Consider the following 27,196-nt stretch of genomic DNA (forward strand, 5'->3'; position numbering starts at 1 on the left):
TTATTATACTCCCTATTATCCCATCACATGGTTTCTCCTCTTGCAGGAACACAACACACACCCCTCATTACTGCTGACATAAAAATCACTTGTCAGAAGACCTCTACCCTAGCCCCACTACAAATCTGCACTTTCCAAAGCGCTGGTCTTTGTTTCAGCTGGGACTAGTTGATAACTCATCTACTTTTCCTGGTGATACTTGAATGCTTTGAGAAAAAGAGTAAGTGCCAGCCTTGCTGATGTTTTTTAAAGTCACCTTTCCAAACAAAACTATCCTAGACGGAAATGATCAATCCTTCAAGTTTTTACATTTTATTTTTTAAGGGATTTGGGGGTGGGGGATGGGGAACGGTGGCGAGAGGCTCTGCCACGGATACGGCGCTGTTGCTGCAGAGCAAGAAACAGCACCAGCAGCCTCTGGTCCTCAGCAATCCCTTTTTCCTACAAAATAAACCTGGAGTCCCTTTCATACACAGTCTTAGTCCCTGATGCTTGTGGAGGATGCCAGGACGCTGCCCTCTAGGAGACAGCACCAACACCAAGGTGATGTGTCTGAAGGTTATGTTTCCACTGAAATTTATCAAGATAACCCCAAATCTGGGTAGGCTGACATGAAAACAGAACTATCCTTGGAAAGAAAAGAACAGGCCAGAGGTTGTGGAAAAGAACCAACAACCTAAAGATAAAATGCAGACTGAGAGCCTAATGGTTCATGGCTATATAAATGGAAACTTAACTAAAGCTCCATTTTCTGATCTCTTTCTGCTCTCTTTCTGCTCCCCCAATAGCCCTCCCTTCCACCTCCCAGTAACTTACTGCTGGCCTGTCCCTCTTAATATTGCAAACGCTATTACAGTGAAGAGATGGGGGAGAGACATTATTTCATAAGAAGGTTACCACATTTGACCAATGCCCTAATTCAGCACTGGTCACATTTCTAATCATCCTTACAATGATACCTTTACAACAAAGGATATCCCACTTACAGACTGAAGCCGAAATATACGACTACAGATAAGAAAGCAGACATATCTAAACCCCACATTCAGATACAACTGCCCATATGTTGATTGAATCAAAATTCTCATCAAAGGGAGCTGGGTGGAATGTATACAACTCCAAATGCAGCCTGCCCTCAATGACTTATTCAAAAGGAAGGTTTAAAGTCATTTGCAATTTCTTTCTCCGGACCAGGAGTTTCAGCAGTCCCCACTCTTCCTTCATGTAGATAGGAATGGACAGTGTCATGCAGAAACCACCCAAACAGCCCCCGTGCAAACACTGCTGGCCCAAATGACCCAGAGACTCCCAGGCGGCTACCCAGATTATTGGGGGTTACCTGAATCTGTCACCGAGTCCCTTTCACCCCCTTCTGCGTGATGACATCAGGTGGAAATGGTACGGGTTTGGGAGGCAAGAGGCTGACAAGCAGGAAGCACAATTGAGCCTGAGCTTTGTTCAGCCTGCAGTGAAATAACATGCAGTAAGGGTTAGATACGCGCAGCAAAGAAATCCAAGCATCCTCCCCGGGCAGAGGAGCGACGGTGCACTAGGGGAGGTGGAGGACCGCCGAGGTGTGGCGGGCTGGCGGGCCGCGGAGGGGGCGTAACGCTTCCTAATTGTCTCCATAGGATAAATAACCACCTACCTCCCCCGACTCCCCTGCAGTCTCCTCCGCCCCCAAGTTACCCTCTGGTGCTATACCTCTACTAGCAACGGTAATTCCTCAGAAAGAAAGAAAGACGAGAAGGCAGTGAATGACATCGAGGGGCACAAGCAAAATATACTAGGTAAACCCGGTTATGTGGGAATGCGGGGGCCCAGTCACCCGCCCAGACAGACACGCCAGCGCTGCGTTGGCGAGCATCCTTTCCTTCGCTCTGTCCGCCACCTCATCAAGTCACTGTCACTATGTTTTGCCTATTTCTCTACTCTTTCCAAAGCCGTGCGGTGCTCCCCGCCCCCACCTTAGGCGGGACTGGGGACCGCCACCTCTCGAGCAGCGTCCCACGAGTCCAGACTTCTTTGTCCTGCCGCTGCCCTTCCAGGAGCAGGCGCCCCAGGCGCGTGGGTCCTCACAAAATCTCCCCAACATCTGGCCGGCCACTTTGCCCTCTCCTCCCCCAAGGGGCCCCGGGGTCGCAGAGACAACTTCTGGGGATAGGGAAGGAGCTCGACCCTGGCCTTGCGAGGGGCCTGTCCGGGGGGTGTGGGGTAGGGGTGCAGCTGGGGCGCGCGCGCACGCACGTGCACTCCAGGGGAGCGCGCGCGGCGCGGGCACGAGACCAGCTCCCTCGGGCCACAGCTCCAGGGGGCATCCGAGGACTCGGCTAAGCTGCCGACAGCGCCTCTCCCCGCCCCAGCCGCCAGCCCAACTCCGCCAGCGCTCGGGAGAAACGTAACTCCAGGGACCACCTCCCCCGCGCCCCAGGGCCGCCCCGCCGCGTCCCGCGCTCCCCTCTTCGGGATCCCTGAGACCCGCCACTATCCTCCACGGTCCAAAAGGTAACCCCCACTACACCAGGCGGTACCTCCCCTTTTTCGCTTCCCTGGCTCCGGGTGCTGCCGCCCTGGAAGCGCAGACATCCCTTCGCGCCCCTCTCGCCACCCTTGACCCAGGAGGGACAGAGCAGAGAAACAAACCGAAACTCACCGACCTCTCTCCGCAGCGGGCGCGGGCGCACGCTACAGAGGCGGTGACCGCAGCGGCGGCGGCAGCATCGCTGGGTGGTCCCGACGCGCCTGCCACCCGCTCAGCCAGACGCGCGCCGCGGCTGTGCCTGCAGCCCCAGCTCCCGGCTCGGCCTCTCGGGAGGCGCCCCACCTGCCCCGCCGCCCTCCGCGCTCCCGGTCGGACACCGCCGCCAGGCGCTCGGCTCCGAGAGGGAGCTTTTTGTGTCACCGCCCAGACTCAGGCACCGAGAGGGGTGGGGGCGGGAGGCCGGGCTCCGCTCCCCGCGGCACCGCCCCTCCTCGGCGGCTCCACCTCCTCCACCACAACCCGCCCCCCTTTTCACCCACGCTTGTCGGGGACGTCAGTCTGTCCGTCCGGAATCGCAGACCACCCCCGGGCTGAGGAGCTGCCCACCCTCCCTCGCGCGCTGCCTCGGCCTTGTCCCCATGTGCCCACCCTCGGTCAGGACCTCGACGTTGTCCACGGCGTGAGAGCGGGACCTGAGCTGGAATTAGGTGTGAAAAGAGACAGAGCTCAGCGGGCTGGAGGGCGGGGCTGAGACGCGAACAGAGGCTGGCGGGGACCAGTCTGCCGCTGGGACTTGGGGACCGAGCGAGGAGGGAGTTGAGATCGTCACGTTACCAGAAACTGCCCTGTATCCGCGTCACCGCTGGTACTTTCTGGCTGCCCCTAAGAGTTCACGTGGTCCAGGCAGGGCGGAGTCCTGCTTTGGTGGAGGGGAGGACGTATCCAAAGAAACCTGAATGGATACCTGGCTCCCTAGGATGGGGTGCAGGGAGTAGGGACGCCTGGTGGGGAGGGTGTCAGCCCTAAGGGTCCTATAGCAGTGAGAACCACCGGGACCTCGGGGCCCACTTTGTTCTCTTCCTGGAAACCTAATTCCTACCTTCCAGACATTTTCAGGATGTCCAGTTCCTCCAAGAAGATCTAGACCTGCCTCTCGTGTTAACTGCAGAAGAGGAGAATGAAGGAGAGAGGTCGCTGGTAGAGGATGGTTTCTGTACTCTGTTGCCTTTTTAAAAGATTTCTATGCAGAATGAAAACCCGAAATTAACTCTATTAATCTGGTAATGTTAAGCCTGACAACCTAACAAGCCAGGAGATCTCTAGCACCAGGGTTCAACTGAATGGTCCCTAGTTATCCAGCAGGGCGTGCAGTCTTTCCTGGCTGCTGGAACAGAGCTGTCTTTACGTCCTAATGTTCAAGGAAAGATCTCCCATTCTAACCTCTCCCGATAGCTCACTGAAGCGATTCTGCAGAGATAATGAGGCCCTATGAACCAACGGGGGTTCAATGTGACCTACGAAAATTCACAATGTACTTAACTGACCCTATTTGTCTTGTCCAGCAAATAAAACCTGTTAATAGTGCTTCCAAATGTGTTGTTACTCAGCACCTCCAGAAATCGGTCACCAAGAAACATATATATAGCTTGATGGATGGCAGTCCTCTCCAGGACCCCAATGAAAGTCTGATGCATGACCTTTTGTTCCCTGAAGTTACATTCTCGTTGTACACCTGGCAGGAGTTGAAGTTATCTATCTGTTTTAAAAGCAGATGTAGGGGGAGGGTATAGGTCAGTGGCAGAGTGCATGCTTAGCATGCAAGAGGTCCTGGGTTCAATCCCCAGTACCTCCCTTAAATAAATAAACAACCTAATTACCCCTTCAAAAAAAATAAATGATTAAATAAATAAATGATTAAATAAATAAATGATTGATTAAATAAATAAATAAATAAAATTTTTTAAAAAGCAGACGTATATTCTTGAAGTAGAAGACTTAGGGAGTCTTTCTTTTCAGGCTCAGTTTTAGGGAAGAAAAGAAACATTTGATTTTTGTTGTTGTCATTGTGTTTTGATGAGAAGCTGCTGATAGTCTTGAAAACTCTGATGTTGACAAGGAGTTTGGAATAGGATGATGAGTTGTAACACACTGAGATTTTACTAGAAAAGGTTAGCCTAGAAATATTATCATTATACAAGAGTGACGTTAAACACTGCTTTTGAGAAGCTACTTTCAAAGATCAGGTCATTATTCCAAAATGTTTAAAAAATTTTTCTTCAGCTGCTTTCAAAACAATGCTTTGGGACGATTCAAGCATCCAGCATGGTATGGGGTAGGCTCTTCCACCCTTAGTCATTCATTCCCACCGGCTGGTATTTTAATTCACATAGCATCATGGGTGTTCTGCCTTCTGTCCAGTCTTGTAAAGCTGTCACACAGAGAAGGTTAATTAACTGGGGCAGACTGGGATAGGCAGTTCTTAAGATTAGTTGGGGGCCAGCGCCGGGGCAGGCAGCAACAGTTGGAGTCATGGGAGGCACAGGCAACAACATGTTGGAATGGATTCTTCAGTGAGACAGTTCCAGGAGCAAGGCAGCTAGGCCCAGGCAGCTGCAAGCTGGGGGGCAGCGTGGTCAAAGCTTCACGAAGGCGTCACACTCAGGCACTGTGCCAGTGAGATGGGATCAAGGCAGTGAGCCTTCCAGGTCTTGAAGACGTAGGGTCATCAGGATGGGGCCCTGGCTCCCCAAGATAAGCACTTATCTTAAGGATCAGATGTTCGTGAGTTTATTCAACAAATATTCCTTGAGTATGGACTATGGACCCAGAACCCAGCCCTGGGGTTAGGACAGAGAAGGAAACAGACCCAAATCCCTACCCTTGTTGAACTTACATTCTAATGGAAGAAGCTGAGAATACACAACATAATAAGTAAGTAAAAGAGATTGTGTGTTGGAGAGTGAAAAAGGGAAGGGGAGAAATCAAGCAGGGAAGGGGGTTATGAAGTTATCAGAAAAAGAATGAAATTTCAGTTCAGCAGCCAGCGAGGGGCCCACTGAGCAGGTGGCTTTTGAGAAGAGAAATGAACAGGGAAAGACTTCCTGTTACCAGACAGGGCGCAAGAGTGGTGCTGCACTTCCTCAGGGCAGGGGTCGTGACGCTGGGACTGGGTCACAGGGTCAATCAGGCCAGTAACACTGACTGAAACGTAGTCACCTGAGGTTGAATTAAAGCTGCTTAAATCCTGGCAGGGATGAGTTCTTATTCATCTTTGTACCCACGGCGTAGAGGACAGGTATCCAATAAATGTTTATTGAGCTGAACGTTTAAATCTCTGAGAACAGGGGTGGGGCTGAGATAAGTGTGGCCCCGTGATTCCTGGGATAGCTATTCTGTCTGGATGACACTTCCGCAAAAGAACGTCATCATCTTTTTCATCACTTTTCATGACTATCTTCCTGATCTTTGAGGGCAGGGATTATCTTTCAACCCGTGCCCTGAGAGCACTAAGAGGGAGGGAGAGAAGGAGGAAATCCAGAAGGAGGGAGGCAGAGACGGAGGAGAATTAGGACAGGGAAACAAGCAGACCCTGCCCCGTGCTTAAAACACCGAAAGATCTTAATCCAGCCCAATAATGAGGGTAAGTTTAACAAGTTTGAGTTTTACATGTTAAAACTGCATCTTGAAACTGAACTATGGTAATAGTTGCACACTTAAAACAAGTGGATTTGTGGTACATAAATGATACCTAAATGAAGTTGTTTTAAAACACAGAAGAGAGGGAGGGAGGGAGGGAGGGATGAACAGATGGAGCACAAGGAATTTTTAGGGCAATAAAATTATTCTGTATGACACTATAGTGGTGGCTACATGTCATTATGCATTTGTCAAAACCCATAGAATGTACGAGATCAAGAGTGAACCCTAATGTAAACTATGGAATTTGGTTGACAATAATGTGTCCATGTTGGTTCATCAACTGTGCCAGATATGCCACACTGATGAGGTAGGTTGAGGGTAGGGAAGTATGAATGTGTGGGTGGGGAGGGCTATGTGGGAACTCTGTACTTTCTGCTCAACTCTGCTGTAAACCTGAAACTGCCCTAAAAAAATAAAGTCTATTAAAAAAATTTTTTTAAATAGTGACATTGTGCTGTACACCAGAAATTAACACATTATAATTGACTCTACTTCAATTTTTTTAAATTTAATTTTAAAAAACTTTAAAAAAACACGGAAGTAGAAGCCACATTTAGACAGCTTTCACGTGCTGTCAATAAGTCAAAGGCATTTTAAATTTTTAAACATTTTTTAATTGAGTTATAGTCATTTTACAATTCTGTATCAAGTTCCAGTGTAGAGCACAATTTTTCAGTTATACATGAACATACATATATTCATTGTCACATTTTTTTTTCACTGAGTTACCACAAGATCTTGTATGTATTTCCCTGTGCTATACCGTAAAATCTTGTTTATCTAATGCATATCGTCCTTCCTAATAGATACTTAAACCAAGTTGATTAGTATGAAATAATAGGAAATACGTGTGTGTGTGTGTGTGTGTGTATGTCTCTGTCCTGGTCCTGGGACAGAGCTCCTAAAACCCTTGTAATTTTCTAAGTGATGAGAACACTAGAAGCATCTTTTGTTTCAATATTTGGTCTTTGACCCTGGTTCCTGACATCAAGATCCTAAATCCCATTGTACTTCTTGGGTGATAGAAGTGTCTTTTGTTCTAAATGAGGTGATCCTGGATGGCTCCTGGATGAGGACTGGTCACCAGAAAAGACCAAGCCATGATTAGAAGCTTGGAGTTTTCAGCGCCCCCCCCCACCTCCATTCTCCAAAGATGGGAGAAGGGCTAGACATGGAGTTACTGGTGGATCATGCCTAAGTGATGAGTTCTTCATAAAATTCCCAAAAGTACAGGGTTCAGAGAGCTGCCAGGTTGGTGACCATGTGGAGGTGCTGGACAGTGGTGGCCTGAAGAGGGCATGGAAGCTCCGCGCCCCTTCCAACACACCTTGCCTTGTGCATCTCTTCCATCTGGATGTTCAGCTGTGTCCTTTACCGTATCCTTTTTATAATAAACTAGAAAACAGTAAGTAAATGGTGTTCCTGAGTTCTGGAAGCCGCTCTAGCAAGTTAACCAAACTCAAGGAGAGAATCTCTGATTTACAGCTGAATGGTCAGAAGCACAGGTGACAATCTGGACTAGTGACTGATGTCGAAGTTGGGGAGGGGGCAGTCTTTTAAGACTGAATCCTTAGCCGGTGGGATCTGATGTTAACTCCAGGGCGATAGTGTCTGAACTGAGTTAAATCACAGGACACCCAGCTGGTGTCACAGAGAATTACTTGTCATGGGAAAACTTACGCACATTTGGTGATCGAAAGTGTCAGAAGTGAAGTTTCTGTGTGAAAGGAAAGGAAAAACATGCGAGAGGAAGAGTATGTTTTTCTTTCTCAATTTGCAAATTTACTTTTCCTTTATGTGATTTTTGCCACCTTATAGTATATATAGTCTTTTGAAAAGTATTTTAAAAAGATCTTCAAGTACATATAATCTAAGATAGGTTACGGTAATGATTGCTAAAGATAGTGCACATTTCCAGACTGGTTTTTATTTGAGGGGCCCTACATAAAGCAATCTCAACAGACCAATTATTCTGATAAGGTATTCTACATGAGAGAGAGCTACTATATTTAACACAGTGTCGAATCTCTTACCTATTTAGAACCAGGTATTATCTAAAGACAACGGGGGAGTGGGTATAGCTGGGTTCAATCCCCAGTACTGCCACTAAAAAATTAACTAACTAATTAATAAAGACAATGAAGCCTCATCTAAAACAAAATACTGAAGTATTCTGGAAATCCCAAAGGATTTCATAGGAAGCATATCCAGACTGCTGTTCTAAAAGAGACGATGGGTTGAACAAAGCCATCTCTCTTCTTTTTTAGCCTCATCTTTGATGTGTACAACACACATTCAGAACATGCTAACTGCTGGTTAGAATTATGTGCCCATAAGCAGGGGTGACAGTCAACAGCTGTAGGAGCAGGCACCCACCAATCGATCTGGATGAGGACGTACACAATATGGCCATTTCAGTGTGTCCTGGCTAAATGTCAGCTTGCACTATGATGCCATGGTCCTCTGGACACCCTCCTCAACAGCAGGTATCCGCTGCTTTCTCATCACATTTGTATAGTTTGGGGTTGAGTAAGCACCTCACTCCTACCAGTAAGCCTTTGCTGTAAGTATAGTAGAGGGAACTCATTATGAACTGAACTCCAGTCCTTGTACAATCAACGTGAGACACTGTTTTCACTGCCTAATGGGTTGGAGTGATCACAACTGATCAGCCAGGGAAGGACTGGGATGTGGAGCTCCTGTCTTACCCCATGGTCCCTCACCTCCATCATCTATCCTGTTATCTTTCCTGCTGCTCCAGCTCTCAGTTAGTGCAAAAGCACAGCTTTGAGATAAAAGGAAAAAAGAATGAGGAAGTTCCACCACCATTTTTTAAGACCCAAGTCTGGATCCAATGCTTGCCCTATGGGTCCCCCAAACTGGCTCCAGACCCTCCAGGATCCATTCTTTATAGTCCGACCCCAGCCTTCGTCTTACTCAAGTTGACGGGGCACCCCTGTACCTGCTTCAGGTCTGGACTTCACCTCACCCATCCCCTTCTCCCCACTGTCTCCATTCTTAGCCACTTTCTGCCCTAATCATTCAAACTCAAGGGAACCAAACATCTGTTTCTGTGCTTCTGGATCCAGAGGATCAAGTCAGAGCACCCTCTAGTGGTGAGGAGGAGCAATGGCACCATTGACATCACCCAGAGGTCACACCTTTTAGAGGTCAGTGAAGGACAAAGCTGAATAGGACGTTCTTCACATACTTTCTACCTCTTCCTGCTTTAATGTCTTTCCTATGCTGTTACTTTCCAGTGAGTGGAGAGTGCTGGGAGGGTGGCTGGAGTAAACCCCCCCACCAGATCCTAAACCACCTTCTCTTCCTATTCTTCCCTTCACGGTGTCCACAGCAGTTTGATATGTTCACATATTCAGCTGTTTTAAAGAACACGGACTATTCTGCCACAGGGCAAGGGAACTACAGGGTATCAATCAAGTCCAAAATCAGTAAATAACAATAATCCTTTTTTGGTTAGTGAACAGTTATTGAGCCTGTGCAGAGATGGTGTCACTGACCGTTACCTGTGGTATTTCTGTTCATCCTCAAAGGAACCTTAGCAGCAGTGTGACCATCCTCACTTTACAGATGAGGACACTGATGCCTAGACAATTTAAGCACCTCGCCCAAACTGACATGACCAGTAAATGGTGAATATTAACTTGACACAGGTCAGCCAAACCCAAAGTACTGCCCCAGAATCTCTGCACCGAGATTCCACCCATCAACCACGGGATGCTGGCAATTCCATTTGACTTGGCTTAAAGGCATCTCATTCTCTTCCAAGCCTCTCCTACTATAGCTCAGGGTCAGCAAGAGGCTTCTAAGCCTGACACTGTGGCTCTCAGTCCTGCAGGGCCTCAACACCTCCCCGCCCCCAAGATTTCAAGCAGATCTGCTCTCTCTTATCCGCACCCTCACTGTTTCTCTGTGTAGCTACATGACCCACATTTATAATTGTCAGTCCCCAAAGATTCAGTGCTTTCAAAGTTTCCAAGGGAGTTTTCATCTCTGCTTCTCACCCTGACCCTCTGTCTCTTCAGAGCTCACTCAGTAATTTCCCCAACCAGATTCATTTTTATCTTCCGTGAATGAAACCAAGCAGGACCCTGTGGGGCCCTCCTGGGTGCAAATCCTTTCCGAGTCTCCCCCTCCCCATTTCCTGTTTGTAGGAAATGGGTTTCATTCAGCCTCCTAGACCTTCCCTGAGTCCCAAAGGGAAGATTCAGTTGCTAATCAGGAAAGGGAGGGAATGCAGAAACAAAGGAGGAACAATCAAGAAACAATAGTGCAGCCTTGGGGCAGGTCCTGGGTCCTCCTCAAGAAATATATATAATAATATATCTCTGAGTTCTTTTACAGGAACTAAGGCCCCCACTCAGGTGAAGGATGGCAAATTTAGGCTGAGCACAAGATTCCTGGAACACTGCCCTGTTACCTCACCTCCAACCAATCAGAAGAAAGTCACATGCCCTGCAGCCCTCACTCTAAACTTTACCTATAATAACTTATCTGCCATACCCGCGCCCCGCTACCCATCCAGGAGTTTGGGATCCGAGTACCTCCATATAAATAAATAAATAAACAAGCAAACAAATTCCACCGTTAGGGTTTGCTTGGCCTCACTCTGACAACTTGTGTCCTTATGACCCATTGTTTGGTCTTTCATTTAGCACTTCCTGCGTTCTGCCTTACATCATTGCTTTTCACATATATACAACATCAGTAGGTGAAGGCGTATAAAACTAACAAACTGACTTCCCTGATGCAAAACTGTTCGCTGATTCATTCTTTACTGTGAATGACTTTAATCCAGAGGCTGTGCTCCGGGAAGGGGATAACAGGCTGATACTCTCAGAAGGATGGACAGACCCTCTGGAGTTCCTCCTGAAGATGCGCTGAGGTTAAGAGGCATGTAGCACCCTGTAAAACGCTGTGACTGTTATCACCTTTTCTGTTTTTCTATAAAACCTCAAGCCCCTAGCCCCGAGATGGGCTCACAGTCTTTAAGGCACGAGCCTGCTAAGACTCCCCTTTGCCGGGAGAAACAATAAAGCTGCTCTTTTCTTTGCTCTCAAAACTCTGCCTCCGAGTTTGAATTTGCTTTTCGGGGTGCAGAGGCTGATTTTTCAGCAACATAGGTCCCTAAAGACTGGAAATGTTCTTTATTCACCTTATCCACCCAGTACATGCACACCCCACAGCATCATGCAGAATAGAGTGCCCATGCCCTGCACACAGTCAGTGCTTAATAAATGTTCATTTGAAATGACTTCAATGGGAGTTTCTTTTGTCCTTTACAGAGTGATGCTCCCTGCAACCTTGTCAGGGGATATTCTCTGCGTTATTTCTTCACAAATCTGTTACAACCCAGTTACTCCAGCTCAGCGAGAGAGGATTTAGGGTTATTTCCAAATCCATTAAAATAAAGACTTTGGGAGGGAGATGGATGTGGGTAGGGTAAAGAGTTAAGACACAACCTGAGGATTCTCACTCTGGGCTTTACAAGAATACAGATTTCCCAACAGCTATTCTTAACAATGGTATGGGTTGAAACGTGTTCCCTCAAAATTCATATATTGGAGAATTAAGTGTTGGGCCAACTGACGTCCTTCAAAGTCCAAAGACCCTCATTCCTAGGCTCACAGATGCCTGACATTCTTTACTAGGTGTGTTTCCCCAATCAAACCAACAGTGAGACAGGAAGGGGGCAGGGCACGGCCATTTAAGGAATGCTACAGCAATTAACATCAAAATGGTGAAAGATTCAACCCCCAGGAGGCCTTGAGGCTCAGAATGATGAGAGATTTAACTTCTGGTGGATCTTGAGCTTCATTATAGCTCACTGTAATATGCTAACATGGTGAATAACACGCCCACAAGCACTATGGCAGTCCCAAGGCTGGCCTCAAAAGGTCAAAGAGTGGGAAATGGCCAACTTCCTGGGAATCCCGGCCCCTTCCCCAGGCTACTTAGACTGGTCCTTCCACTTATTAGCATATGAAGCCACCAAGCCCATAAAAACTAGCAACATGGTGCCTCGCAGCTACCTCTCTTCAAAGTCTATGGAGTGTGTACCTATTTTAAATCTGAGCACCCAACCCCCACACCTCGTGGCCTTTCTCTTGCCTTTCAATGTATCTCTCTGAATAAATCTACCTTTACTCAACTGTGGCTCACTCTTGAATTCTTTCCTGCGCGAAGCCAAGGACCCACACTTGGTGGGACACTTCCCAGGGGCTCAACCGAAGCCTAGGACACAGCCCTCCTCATGCCTCACATCTGTTTTCCTGCATCAATAGCCCCAGGTAATGCCTGCCTTTGCAGAGTCACAGACCCCACCGCCCTTCACGGACCCTAAATCTCTTACCTCACCTACAAGCAATCAGAGACTTGTGCATGAGCCGATCAGGCACCTTGTGACCCGACCTGATAAAAGACCCCAACAACGGCCCTTGGGGCTCATGCAGGCACCCCTCGCCTGTGTGGCTGCTGTTGCCTATGATAGTGCACCCTAAAAAACTCCTTTCTATTCCCATACTTTACCTCTGGTGAATTCTTTCACCACCCGTGAGTCACCATGTCACCACCGGTCCCCGTTGTGCCCACAACAATATCTAAGTGCCGTTTATTTCCTGAGTACATACCTGTATTAGGTAAGCTAACGAAGATAGCCCAGCAATTGTGCATTCACACGTACAAGGGAAGACAATTACCCTACACATATGAGTAATGACAGCTACCATTCATGAGCACTTATTGTACATGTCCATAATGAGATCATGATCAATACAACAGTGTGTGTAATCACTTGTTTTTTTGTTTTCATTGAGTTTTAGGCATTTTTATATATTCTGAATTTTAATCCCTTATCAAAAATGTGATGTGCAAATATTTTCTCCCATTCTGTGGGGAGAATTTTCACTCTGTGGATAGTGTCCTTTGATACACAAAAGAGAAATAGCATTTATTTTGGAGGAATCTCTAAATAATATGGAGAGCCCATCTGTTCTCCAAAATCTATCCCTGAATTAACTGAGATGAGAAGAGCAGAGCAGAGCTAGATATCTATTTGATTCAAGTTATTCCCCATTATTCGCTCATTCACCCATTCAGCACATATATACTGAGCCCCTCTCATGTAACAAGCCTTGCATTGTGCATTGACACTGTGTGAGGTACATTAAAAGAACTGGCCCTGGGACATGTTGCTGGGTTCACGGTGTAGATGTCACCAGCAGTGTTGTTCCCTAAAGAACCTTGTACCATGTCCCAGTTAGGAAGACCCAAGAAACAGACTTCCCTGTGGTGTCCTATCAGGACTACCCATACTTCTCCCTTAGCTCCGATCGTGGATCCCATGCATCTTAAAACTGGTCATTCCTCCCTCCTCACAGTGGCTGCTGGAACATCTTAAAGCCACATTTGTGAGCAACTTCTAGTAGGTAAATTGGACATCCTGGCATGCATTCTAATGTAACAAACTCCGTCCCTCTCCATCTTAACTTCCTAACTTTGTTTTTTCCTTTGCCTCATTAAAAAACTACCTATCTTCTTCCATTTGAGTCATCTTTTATGCTGCCTTAAATTCTTTTTAAAACAGTATAGCAAAAGTAACATAAATAAATAATCAAACATTTTTGCTCGCTTTCAGAACCTCCTATATAATTTGTAGGGCACAACACAAAATGAAAATGTGCACTTCTTGGCCCAAAGTTATTAAGAATCTCAAGATGGCAACAGCAGAGTGTTAAGCCAAGTATTGAAGTCTTCAGAGTGTAAGGGCCCTGTGTGACTGCACAGATCACATGTCCATGAAGGTCACACAACCATGAAGCCAGCCCTGCCAACTCTTGTAATCCTCAAAAGCATGGGAAATAGACACCATTTATAATAAACCTCCCACTTAGTAATGACATCATGTTCACTTATCAAAATTTGTTCAAGAACCAGTTAAGGCCCAATTTGCATTGTGTACATTTTGCATGGGAAAATAAATTAGAGGCAGAGAGATGGGAAAATTAAAGATGTCTTTGGAGATTATATATAACTGAAAGTAATCATTTCTACGAGCTTCTAGATGGTCAGCTTCTTGGTTCACATATCTCTGGTTCATCTTGCATTTCCCTGCAGATCCATACTGTCCTACAATAGGAACTCCAACGTTTGCTGGCTGGCTTAGATGGATGGCGTTGGATGCAGAAGGTATGAATTTAGGAAATAGAAGAAAAGGTTAGGAAAGTACTTTGGGTTTCAACCTGAGGATGTCTATAGAGTGGTAGACTTAGTCTGGTAGGAAATGAAAAGCAGGACAATTTTGGAGGAAGATTGTGACTTAGTAAAGCTGATCTGGCCCCAGCGTAGAGGATGAATTGGAGGGCAGAGATACTGGAGGCAAGAGGCTCAGCTAAACAGCCATTACCCAAAGCCCACAAAGGTGCTTAGGAGCTGAATTAGACTGGGAGCCGCGGAAGTGTGACAATCATAGGAACGGTACCTACTTCTTCACAGTCACCGCACCTTTTCACATCACTGTTTCGTTTGCTTCTTCAGTCATTCTGCTAGGAATGTTTTTATCACATTTCATAGAATTGCAAACTGATTCTCAGAAGGTGTGAGTGATTTCCCCAGATCAGCGTAATTAAAGCACAGGTCAGCATCAGCTCCCAAGGCAATGCTTTTTCTCATCCTCCAGTGGAGCACCACCTGACTACATATTAGAATCTCGGGATGAACTTTATAATAATAAGGTGTTTTTTCGGCTCCACCCCAGACAGTCTGATATAATTGGTCTTGAGTGAGGCCCAAGCAAGGGAGTTTTTAAAAGCTTTCCAGGGATTCTAATTTGTAGCCAGGTTGAGAATCTCTCGGCAAGATCAGGACCACTTAGGGTGGGAGTTCTGGCTGAAAACAAGAGACCATAGGGAGGCAAAATGGATGAGACTTGACAACTAATTGCAGAAAGACACCAATGGGATGACAAGGTTTTTAGCCTCCCTATTACGTTACCATAAAAATACAAACTGTTTAGAAGAAACAGAAATTAGAACCATACATATTAAAACTTAAGGTGTTTAACCAAAATTGTACCCAGAAACAAATTTGAAAATTTTAAAGCCTCTTATTACTGTTGGGGTAGGGACATAGCTCAGTGGTAGAGCACGTGCTTAACATGCATGAGGTCCTGGGGTCAATCCCCAGTACCTCCATTTAAAAAACAAACAAACGAACAAACAACCTCACTGTTATTCAAGAAAATTTGAAAAAAGAAAATATAATCATTTGAATCTGGAAGCTAGGGAAGGATCATGTGATACCTACAATAAAGAAAAGAAAGAAAATAATAGAGGCAAAAATCCCAAAATAATAAGATTAGGGACTGGTCAACAAAATCAAGAGCTTTATTTACATTTGGGGAAAAAATAAGCAAAATAAGTTATGTCTGACAAATTAAATGAAGACAAAAATAGAAATAGCACAAATTTAGAAATGATAAAATACAACAACTAACATGGAAAGAAATATAAATAGATTAGTATAGACATGCATATGTAATTTTGTACCGTGTTCAACTCTATGCTGATAAATTTCAAAATCTGGCAATTTTCTGGAAAAAAATGTAAATTTCCAAAATTGAAACCAAAAATAATGTAATGTACTAGAACAATAACAATAAAATAAACTGAAAAAAACTATTAAAGAACTACTTCTCAAAGAAGGTTCCCCAACCTGATCATTTTACTAATAAATTCTTTCAAATTCTCAAGGAATGAAAATTCACATCCTCTGTGATTTGTTCCAGAGCATGTAAAAAATGGAAATTACTCCCATTTGTTTTGTAATCCTTCCCTTCACTTTCTTTTACCCCTATCTCTCACCATTTATTTATTTTATTGGTCTTTTACACTCAGTTAACCTCATATTCTATCAAACTTGCTGCCTCACAAAAATGGTTTAAAAAGTGTTTTTGCTTCTGAAGAGCTTTTAATAAGCTGTGAAACATGTTTATAGATAAGAAGTAAACAAGATGTTTTTCTCATCCTTTTCAGAATCCAAACTTTCAATAATAAATATCTATAATGTGGATAACATGTATCCTGCTTTGTAAGAAAGGCAAATGATTTTGTGAATATTATCCTGTCTTTTTACTACATAATTTTTTTGGCTTTGTTTAGTAGGTTTATTTAACATCTTCCCTTTTTAAAATCTCTGCTGATACTCAAAGGTCTAAGACCAAAATCTTGACTTTCTAATTCTTCTAGTTGCAGTGACTTTAAAATCATGGATGCTATTTCTCACCAATATATATATATATATATATATATATATATATATATATATATATGGTTTTTTTTTTTTTGGAATACCAACTGCTTAGTATTCTAGATAAATTCTCAATAAACAAGTAAATTCTCAATAAACAAGTCAAGTTATGAGCAAGTGAAGAAAACTGTTTGACTTCAGGAAGAAGGTTGCCATCATGCTTGGCACACTTGCTGGAAAACTGAACAACCTGGAAACCTCAGAAATATTTCCAGTTTGCAAAACTGAGTTGACCAAGTTCAAGGGCAAAACCAATGAAAGGAAAATTTGGCTACCATAGTTCTCTGTTGTGCTTTTCTCAAGGGGGCTGTAGGAGGAGTATTTTCTCCATCCATCCATAAAGATTTGAATCCTTCCAAAAGGAAAGGGCCACAGATTTGCTGAAAGCTTTCATAGTTAATTCAATGTAACCAAAAGCATTCATCTTTGAACTCTTCAGCACCTGGAACACAGATGGGTATTCCTTTCCCTCAGCCTTTTGAATATTGTTCTTACCTGGGAACTAATTGCATTCCAGTTCACACACACACACTCACACACATACACATACACATACACACTTGCACAGACTCTAGGTATTTGTTGGAAGGTACAGCTCAACTTTTTGTTCCCCAGGTCCTAGCACAGCAACTAGCACATAGTTCACACTTAATAAATGTTATATGAAACTAAATCAAATTAAATTGAATTGAATCTAGCAAAAATAGAAGCATAAGGAAAAAGTTATGCGAGCAACAGAGGAAAGCAGTTTCTAATTCTGCCTGGGGGAATTAAGGAAAGTCAAAACAAAAATAACAAAATGTGTTTTGAGGAGTTATACAAACCATTTTGGCAATGCAATTTAATTGTATGGAGCAAACGTTTATTTAATTTTAATAATAAATGCTTACACATTTTTACGCAGTTTTAATCTTTGAAACCCTTCCAGGCACTAAATAATTGAATTTTTTAGACTACATTCTTCAAAAATCATCTGCATTGATTTAATGTTCCCAACAGAGTAGTCAAATGAAAACAGAAACAATAAAGCAGAGACAGCACAAAGCTCAGGTATCCTCTCCGCAGTATTCAGACCACCTACTCCCCAAGAAGTGGAACCAAGAAGAGACAGATGGCCCTGATTCTGTCTCCGAGAAATGGGAACCACCTGTGCCAATGTGGGCACCAACGTCACCTTCTGTGCACAAGGAAGATCACCTAGGACCTCAGGTCCCACAGGCCATCAGTGCAAAGTAACAGCATCAAAGCTTAATATTGGCTATTCTTCTCCCATCTCACTTTCTATAGCGATTTCTTTCTTCCTAGTAAACAAAAGAATTTCCAAGAATTATGCTGGTCTCTGAAAAAACTCTCTGACCACATGCAATGAAGTTTCTGCACTGGAATATACCTGTGCTGTGAAATATGTATCTGCAAACAATGTCTAATGGGAGTTTTCTTGTTGTCATGATTGTGAGTACTGCTCAATGTTGAGAACAATCAGAGAAATACCCCTGTAGTCCATCTGCAGCTTAGGTGGGAAAGACTAGAAATAGGAAAGAGCAATTGGAGAAAGTTATCAAGTACAGAAGGAGAGATTCCTCCTTATCCAGGCCAGAAGTGAGACCCCCTCACAGAGGCTGTGGGCAGAGTGGGTCTTCAAGAAGATGGTGGGAGGGCAAGGAAAGGGGGAAGAAGAGGGAAGGAACCGGCCTTTCCTGGCTATGTCTCTGACCAGAGGGTGAGGCCAGAGGTGGGGAATGAAGAAGCTTTGCATTGAATGGGAGACTGAAGTTCTGATTTAGACTAAAGGAGACATTTTAACTCTTGAAAACTGAGTCACAGCTACCCAAGTGAGATTATTCTTACAGCTGAAAGCCACTCAAAAGCCATGAGACTTGCCCACGGTGCTGTGATGGGTAAGGGAACGGTGATTTGACAAAGCCATGAAGGGAAAAATAAATAACGCCATGTCGTGTTTGCATCTATTAAGATCATCCCATTCAGTAAACTGGTTACGTTGCCTTAACACAACACCTCATTTGTCCTAATGTGGCCAAAATAAATAAGCTGTTACATGGTCGATTCCCCTCCTGTTGTAATGACCCAGTTGGCTTAACTACAGAGTATTCTAAATAATTGTGCAAAAATCAAATCAAATAAACAGCCACACAGAAGTTTGACTGAACGGCCATGAATAGCTGCAGCTTTCCACTTGTCTCTCTTTCTTCTCCTCATATAGCTCTCCATAAAACTGAATAATGAAATTTAGATCAAGCTGTCATTAACATGACATTACGATTTATCTGGATAATCAAAACCTGGCAGACATTCAGCGTAATTGTTGTTTTAAAACACTTTTGGTTTTTCACTCGGAAACAGGCCAAGGGACTAACCTCCATGATTAATAAGGACAAAGCTTAGCTGGAGAAACAAATTTCAGCCAAGCCTTCCAACATCCGAAGCTTAAAGTACTTTTTTGCAAGGACAAGATGCTGAAGTGACATATACCAACCCCTCCACCCCCCAGGTGATGTGGAAATGGCTTCAATTTTGAATCATTGAGATGTGAGATGCCCAGGTCTCATTCAATACCTACAAGGAACCTGAAAGGAGTTTCTTTCACTAGGAACTGCTTTCATTTCCACCTGTTGGTGGGGTCAGTAATCCTGACCCACCGCACCCCCCCCCACCCCCCAAAACACACCTAAACTGATCAGGAGATGGCTAAATAGATTAACTAATAAAATTTAAAATGCTTTGTAATTGTATAATAATGACAGAATGTACAATAATAAAATGGCTCACAATTTGAATTTACAATCCCTACTGACTCCTCAAAGCCCTAGCATTTTAGAGGTGAGATTATCTATTCACAAGGCTTCTGCCTAACTCATGTAAGAGGATTCTATTATGGGTAAACTGGAGATAAAATGAGAGTTTTAATATGATTATAGGTCAGTGGTTTTTGAATTGTTAATGTATAAAAGACCCCAGAGGCATATGCTGAATATATAGTCCGTGAAAGACAAAATTAAATAAACAAAAAGCAATTTACAAGCTGGAAAACATTTTTTAGTTCTCATGGAGCATTTTAACACATGTCCTCTAGCATCCAGCTTAACAGGGCTGAGCTGATGCCACAGAAAAGAGGCAAGTGAATTAATTTTGCTTCATAGGCCCAGAACCTGGAAGAAAATGGTTTGTGGGGAAGCATTTCAAACTTGAAAATGTGAACCACAGGAGCAGACACATGATTCTAGAGGGCACAGAAGCTCCTTGGAATAAGATTCAACCTAGTGATATTACAAAATAAAGAAGATGAGATATATTTATGTATGTGCTTATTTATGTTTGCGGTACCCTGCCCACCTCCAGAAGGGATGTGCAGTGAATGGGAAAATCCTGGGGTGTAGTGGGTTATGTTCAGTCTGGATGGGGCAGTGTGTTTTGAACATACCTGCAAGGCTGTCATACTAAGTATGGTACCTACGAGGGATCTTGCATGCAGCTTCCCCTTTCAAAGTTCAAAGATGACCTTGGCCATGATAAATAACTTCCTTATTTTCTTGACTCTTAGCCCCATGGTTGCTCATTTAGGCCGCTGATTTCTCACACTGAGATGCCCATCTGAAAACAGCAGTCCAAAGGAGAGAGATGGCCCTCCTTATCAGTGTCACTGCATACACACCTATCCCTTCCACCAGCCTCTAAGTGTGAGAAACTGTTCTTGTTCTAGAAACAAGAGACATGGGCGGGTTGGGTTGCAAAACTTATCAGAAAGAGTCCTTATGACTCTCAGCTTCTCTGATTCTCCAGCACCAACTGGGTGTCCAACAACTCAATTTCATTCAGACAACAACTACCCAGAGTTAGCATCAGACCCACAGGTGTGAGGGTTCAGTCCCACAAGCCCTCACTTCAAAAGCCAGTTGCAGGTGAAATGCAAGTGGGCTTCCTCTGACTTGGCTACAAATTCTGGGTTCCCATGCCCCCACTTTCATTTTTGATTAATTTGCTGAAATGACTCACAGAACTTAGAAAAATGCTCCACTCACTGTTACAGTTTATCACAAAGGGCACAAATGAACAGCCAGATAAGGATGTACACAGGACAAGGTCTGAAAGAGTCTTGAGCACAGGAGCCTCTGCCTCTGTGGATTTGGAGTGCACCACTCTCCTGGCAAATGGATGTGTTCACTATCTTGGAAGATTCCGGAACTCCCTCATTTGGGGATTTTTATGGAGGTCTCTGTATGCAAGCATGGCTGATTAAATCACTGGCCATTGGTGACTGAACTCAAACTAGTCATCACTAATAGCCTGACCCAAATATAGAGAAGCTTCACAACTCTCACTGCCGAAAAGTATGTATTTTTTTTTAATTTAAAAAATTCTTCTATTACAAAATTAAGATCCTTTTTACTGTGAATTTTTTAAAAGAAAAAGAATCCGCCCCCAATTCATATCCATGTTACAAACTTCCGCAGAGACTAACTTTGTCCAGCTCAAAGATTACTTCTAGACTAGAGGTTGGCAGATAGTTTCTATAAAGGGCCAGATAGCAAAAATTTTAAGCTTTACAGGCCTAATCGTGTCTGTCATACCAGCTCTAAGGTTGTAGCATTAACCAGTCATAAACAATATGTAAATAATGAGTGCAGCTGTGTTTCAATAAAACTTTATTTACAAAATGAATCAGGAGCAGATATGGCCCACAGGCCATAGTTTGCTAACTTCTGCTCTAGACCAACATAACTTTCTCCCTTTACAGTCAAGAAATGTTCAACCCATTTTTGTAACTGGTCAATTTTAATTGTCTTGCTGTTCAGTTTTCTCCTGATGCTGACCATTCAGATTAGCATTTTTAAACATATTAGTATAATCATCAACTTTCTTTATCCCTGGGTCCTCATTACAGAGATTTGAAAGCATCCTACTTTCACTTTTATTGATCACACACTTACAGAGTCACTTTAGCTTATAAGATTCTTTGTAGAAAGTGTGGACGAGCATACAAAATCATGGCCCTGCAAGGGGACAAGTCCACAGAGAGAGTCGGGAGAAGATCTCGCCAGCTTTGGCTTTGGATTTTAAGATTTTATTAAAAGCATGACTGGGAATTTTCTTTGCACTTTTGATCTAGAGATCCACACATCCCACTATTTCACTCTAAAAGGATATTCCTAATCAGATAAGCAAAGAATATGGCTACCATTCACCTTATAGAAGCAAGAGAATTCATGACTCAGAATCTCTGAATCAAAAAGTATTTCACCCATTGCCATGTTATTACGTTACCTGTAATGGAGTATAATCTGTAAAAATACTGAATCGCTAGGCTGTACACCTGAAACTAACACAATATTATTAACCAACTATTCTTCAATTTAAAAAAGTATCTCAGGCATTAGTAGGTCCCAATTATATGTAGGCCCCATTAAGTAAAAGAAAGTGGGTGGGGAACATTATGGATGCAAAATTAGGTACAAAAGTGAATTTTATTTCAAGGGAGAAAATAAATTTCAACAGGCATAAATTCTTAGAAGCTAAGAAATACTATACCCATTTTATTTCAGATTATTTTTTGGGTTTCCACTAACGTACTTCTTTTCTGTCATATTTTAAATTTTGGCTGGTTAATAATTATGAAAAAGTACTTCAATCAAAAATTAAAGAATGCATAAAAGAAATTCAAATACTTACATAACTGCTGTTGCATTGAATACAGTTGACATGTGCTATCGAATTACTCTCAGTGTAAGGGTTTTGCCATAGGAACTTCTTTTTTGCCATTGTCACTTGTTTTTTCAGGCTAGTCTGCTGCATTGATGGTGATTTTGCATGTTATTTCACCTGGAACCACCATACTTTGTCAGGACAAGGTGTGTCAGATACTTCAAAATTCAATCGGATATGTTGGGATACATTAACAAGATACAACTTCACACAGAATTGTATGTGTGTCTAGCACTGCTACACATTGTGTTACCTATAAACCCTGGAATTCTAATAAATTCTGTTTCTAGAAATTCTCAGAAAAAAATTAAGTTGCAGTAGAAACAGTCAGTGGTCTTAATTGTGACACAAAGATCTGCACGTCTATAGAAAGGTTTGGTCACACAAGAACAGTGCTTGGCCTTGAAAGGGGCCTGTGCGACAGGAGGACTCAAAACTTTCAGCTTCCTCTGTTTAATGGTAAGCTCACGCCTGACCTTCCAAGTCACTTAGCTTAGGTCTCATATCAATCATGCATCCCTGGTGGTAGACTGGCCTCTGCACAAACACCCCCTGTGACATTGAATTTATTACCTCCCAAGGAAACCCATTCCATTTTTAGGAATTGTATTAGTCAGGGTTCTCCAGAGAACAGAAGCAATACATATGAGAGATTTATCACAGGAATTGGCTCACACAGTTGTGAAGGCTGAGAAGTCCTACGGTCTGCCGTCTGCAAGCTGGAGAACTAGGAAATCCTGTGGTGTGACTGTCCAAAGGAGCAGAAGATGGATGTCCCAGCTCAAGCAGAGAGTGAATTCACTCTTCCTCTGCCTTTCTGTTCTTTTCAGATTCTCAGTGGATTGGGTAATACCCACCTGCCTTGGTTTGGGCACCTCTTGTACTCAGTCTACTAATTCAAATGCTAATCCCTGCTGGAGACACCCTCACAGACACACCCAGAAATAATGTTGAAACAAATATCTAAGCACCCTGTGACCCAGACAAGTTGACACATAAAATTACCATCACAGGCAGCTTGAGTTATCATGGAAATCTTCCTTGTGCTAAATTAAAACCTATCTCCTAATACCCATTAGCAAATGTCCTAAGTCTTCACTTTGAATAACAAATCTACACTCTTCCACCTGATGGTCATCCAAATATCTGACAACAGTGTTCATGTCATCCACTGTCTTAATTTGAGTTCCCTAAGAGGCAGACTCTGTCAAAAGGACTTGTTCAAATGCAAATAGTTCATTTGGGAGCTGGTTCTAGGAAACATCAGTAAGGGAGCAGGGAATTGAAAGGGAAGGGAAGGCAGCCAATAGAGTGTCTGCAATTAAGCCAGTTACCACTGTGGGCAGCCTGACCTCATTCCCTCTGGGAAACTCTGGAAGTCAGTGCAGAACGTGGGCTTCAGAGTTATCCCACCTAAACGGTGAGAGAACTGGGGGTTTATACACCAAACCCCATCAGTTATTACTTGCAGGCTGCTCTTGAAAGAGACCGGGCTCCAGCTTCCAAAGAAAGCCTTCAAACAAAGAGATGTCCAGGCTGGCTGCTGGAACTCAGCCAGTCTACAGGCCCATGGTAAGGCCCAAGGGGACATGACAGCACTTTCTCCAGTCAGACTGCCCTTAGGGCTTCAAGGGTTTCACACCCAGCACAGCTAGAGGTCTCCTCCATCCTGCTCCTCCATCCTGTTCCATCAGATAGTCTTGGCTTTGCCTTTTTATTTTTCTTAGAACTGAACGTGACACTTCATGTATGGTCCTGCCATCACATTCCCCAAATTTCTGGTCCCAGAAAGGTAGAAAAAAACATAATCAGGTTTAGTCATGAAAGCAGCTAAGAGCATTCAAGTAAATTCGACAGTGGAGCAGGCTTGATGTGGTGCTGAGGCAGCATGTCCACTGTGGCTTTGCTAGAACCATCCCCAGGAAGGTCAACTGGGAAATTCTGCTTTCTTTAAAAATTCCAGACAGATTCATTCTTTCCCAGTCACCTATCACTGGAAAGAATGCTCTTTAGTGCTCGGTTATGTACGCCAAGGGAGACCAGCCTAAGATTAAATTATGGAGAATGTATGAAAATTGTTTACATTAGATAATCAGAAATAGTAAGCTTTTTGCCACAAAGTGACAGAATTCTTTCCTACGATTCATTACTGCAGCAGTTTCAAAATATGTTCACAATTCTTTGCTACTCCTATCTTCAGAAGGTGGATCTTAATTTCATTCCCCTTGAGTGTGGCATGTACTTTGGTTCTAACAAAGAGAATGTGACAGAAGCCACCAAGTGAGAACTCTGGCCAATTAGTGTTTCAGCAGAGAAGTATTTCTACGTAAGGCAAGGGTTCCCTGTGCCTTCCAGACTGCTCTGGGGAAGTAATAAAACTATAGATTAGGGTTGGGTGAAGATCTAGACTTTCATCCTTGATCCTGCTTCTCTGACAACAGCCAACAGGCTTCTCTTTGGGTGGACTGAACTTACTTTGCTTTCTTTTTTCCCCAAACAGCTGCAGTTGCAAGTTATTGCTTGCCAGAACTTATTTGTCTCATACCTGTTCAAATATCCACGAGCAAGAAAAAGCTGATGAAAGAGAAAGAATATTTTGCTGTCCTCAAATTATAGGTAACTAAAGAATAGAATTCATACTGACACCAGGATAGAATCAGGGATATTTTCTCCTACAGTTATGTCGGAACTAGAGAGTGAAAGAGAATACTGGCTGTGGGTATACATATAAGTGCTCCATGTTCTTAACAAAGTTGTTTGCATTATTTGGAATTTCCAAGTCAATTAGAATGTGGCTCATCACAGTCACTGCACTATAATCATCCTTCAAAAGAAATGCATGTTTTACCTGGTAATAAAAATTTTCAGAGTGAGTCAGTAAGTTCATGAGCATCTCAGCTGATGGATTTTCACTTCTGATCCTGGCCACTCAGCTGCTTAAAAGTCCAGAGGCCACCATCCCAGTGCCCAGTTTGAATCTCTTCCATTTGGATGCTTATCTGTGGGTCTTTCTTGCCTTCCTAATTCACACTTTAAATTGAGACTTTATAAGCCAAGCCAAATTGGTACATTTCAAGGGTTTTTTTTCAGTCTCTTCCATTTTTTTGTAATTATGAGTTGGGTCCAAGCAATTCAGAACTGTGTGCCAGTCCTGAGGTTATTCCAAATTGCTTATTTTGAGAAATGAGTATTAGAAAATCTGGCACACAGTAGGCACTCAATAAATGTTTATGGAATCCTAGTATATACACATGGCAAGTTTTTTTTTTTTTTTTTTTTTTTTTTTTACTGAGACACTTTCTACTTTCCATAGACAGGAGAAGCAAGATGTTCCTGGTGTGTGACACACTGACTCAAGTTCTCTTTGATAACAGGGAGCACTAAACAGAATTCCCGGAAGAGGCGAGCTCTCTCAGCTTCCTTATTATCATGTCATCTCCCATTCTTAACTGGTTTTCTCAAAGATCCACAGATATTAGCATAAATATGCTGGAGCCTCACACTTGTTTAGTCCATGAGGATATAGAATTCAGTAATCTATCCAAAACTTGTCACTACCTGAGCTACAAGGGCCTTTATAATACACTGCTTTTTGCAGACTTGGGTACTAGTATGATAGATTGGCCCTAGGGGTTTTCCGTTAATAAAGTGAAAGGAAAAGATAAGGAGGGAGAGAAAAGGGGAGGGGGGAAGAACAAGGCAGGGTGTCTTTTGACCCTCAAACTCAGCATATTTATATGAGCATATAAGACCAAAAAGATACAATGTCAAAGTTAAACTTGAAAAATTCCATCCTAGGAGAGGTCTTTTTTTTTTCCCCCATAAAATGAAACCTTCCTATCTCCTTATTCTGGAGGAAAAAAATGAGAAAGATTGATGAAAGCACTTTTCTTTCAAAAGTCCTCTCTGTCAGTTCAGAGCAAGGAAAATTAAAACACCAAACAAATTCATCCATCATGATACGCCTCTTGTCTCCTTTTCATCTTTCTTCTACTTTCTAGATTACTAATTTCTCAGTCACCTTGTTTTCACTCCCTGTCTAATGGTGAGCATATTTATAATACTTAATATTTGCTATACCTAAAGATGCTAGTGCTTTAGTACTTACTATTTGCCATATACATAAGAGCACCAAGAATTTCATGACTATTACTTAGGTATCTCAAGCTATGTCAGAAATTAGAATAGGTAAGGAAAGTGAGTTTCAAAAATCAAAAGGATAATTACTGTCTCTAGTAAAAACTTGAGGATTTCATCCAGATGCTGGGGTCCCCTATCACACTTAATCATTAACTGCATGACTGTAGGCAAGGGTATCAGTCAGTATAAGTTATGTTATGCTGTGGGAACAAACAATCCCAAAACCTCAATGGCTTGTAACAACTCAGGTTTATTTCCCACTCATACCACCTGTCCATCACCGGGTGATCATGGCTTTGTGACAGAGGAAAAAGAGCACATGGAAAATTATATGCTGGCTCTTAAGGCTTCATCCCAGAAGTGGTCCACATCATTTCCACTCACAATCTGCTGGCCAAAGCAAAGGGTTTGGTACTATTCATGGCTTTATGCATCCTCTAGGGCCCCCAGAATTTATCTCCTGTGGATAAAGGAGGACTATTATATTTTTTCAAACCCCAAATTCTATGATACAATAACACAGAAGGGGTCAACAAAGTATGGGAATTCTGTGAAAACACTCAAGCCAAGATTTTCTTTAAAATATATCTGCTTCATAATTATACTCAAAATTTCAAAATACTAATCCAAGTCTTCTAAGCCGCTCACTAGAAATCTTTGCCCCTGAAGTTACTATATCTAAGAGGCAGTCTTAGAACCTCACCCAGGCTTGGCCTGTGCAAGGAAAATCCATGGGTTTCTGGTTCTCATTCAATTCACACTGAAAGAATCATATTATTTACCTGGTTATACTGAAATAGGAGACTGAGGCCTATAGTCACAATCCTTTTT

General features: G+C 43.2%; 1 protein-coding gene across 7 annotated transcripts in view; it reads right to left on the reverse strand.

Moving 5' to 3' along the window:
* Nucleotides 1-3,240, reverse strand: part of RNF152 (ring finger protein 152) — a 72,633-nt gene extending 69,393 nt beyond the window's left edge. For 3 of the 7 annotated variants that reach the window (XM_010961285.3, XM_074355378.1, XM_074355379.1), the window contains exons 1-2: nt 2,654-2,792; nt 1,340-1,463 (exon numbers count right to left, since the gene is read on the reverse strand). The gene's annotated coding sequence lies outside the window, so the exon portion shown is untranslated. Of the gene's footprint in view, nt 1-1,339; nt 1,464-2,653; nt 2,797-3,130 lie in introns of those variants that run through there. The other 4 variants (XM_045521466.2, XM_010961286.3, XM_010961287.3 and 1 more) reach the window with 4 other exon arrangements.
* Nucleotides 3,241-27,196: the final 23,956 nt, after the last annotated feature.

This window comes from Camelus bactrianus, chromosome 30 (genome assembly GCF_048773025.1).
Source record: "Camelus bactrianus isolate YW-2024 breed Bactrian camel chromosome 30, ASM4877302v1, whole genome shotgun sequence".
Taxonomy (NCBI): domain Eukaryota; kingdom Metazoa; phylum Chordata; class Mammalia; order Artiodactyla; family Camelidae; genus Camelus; species Camelus bactrianus.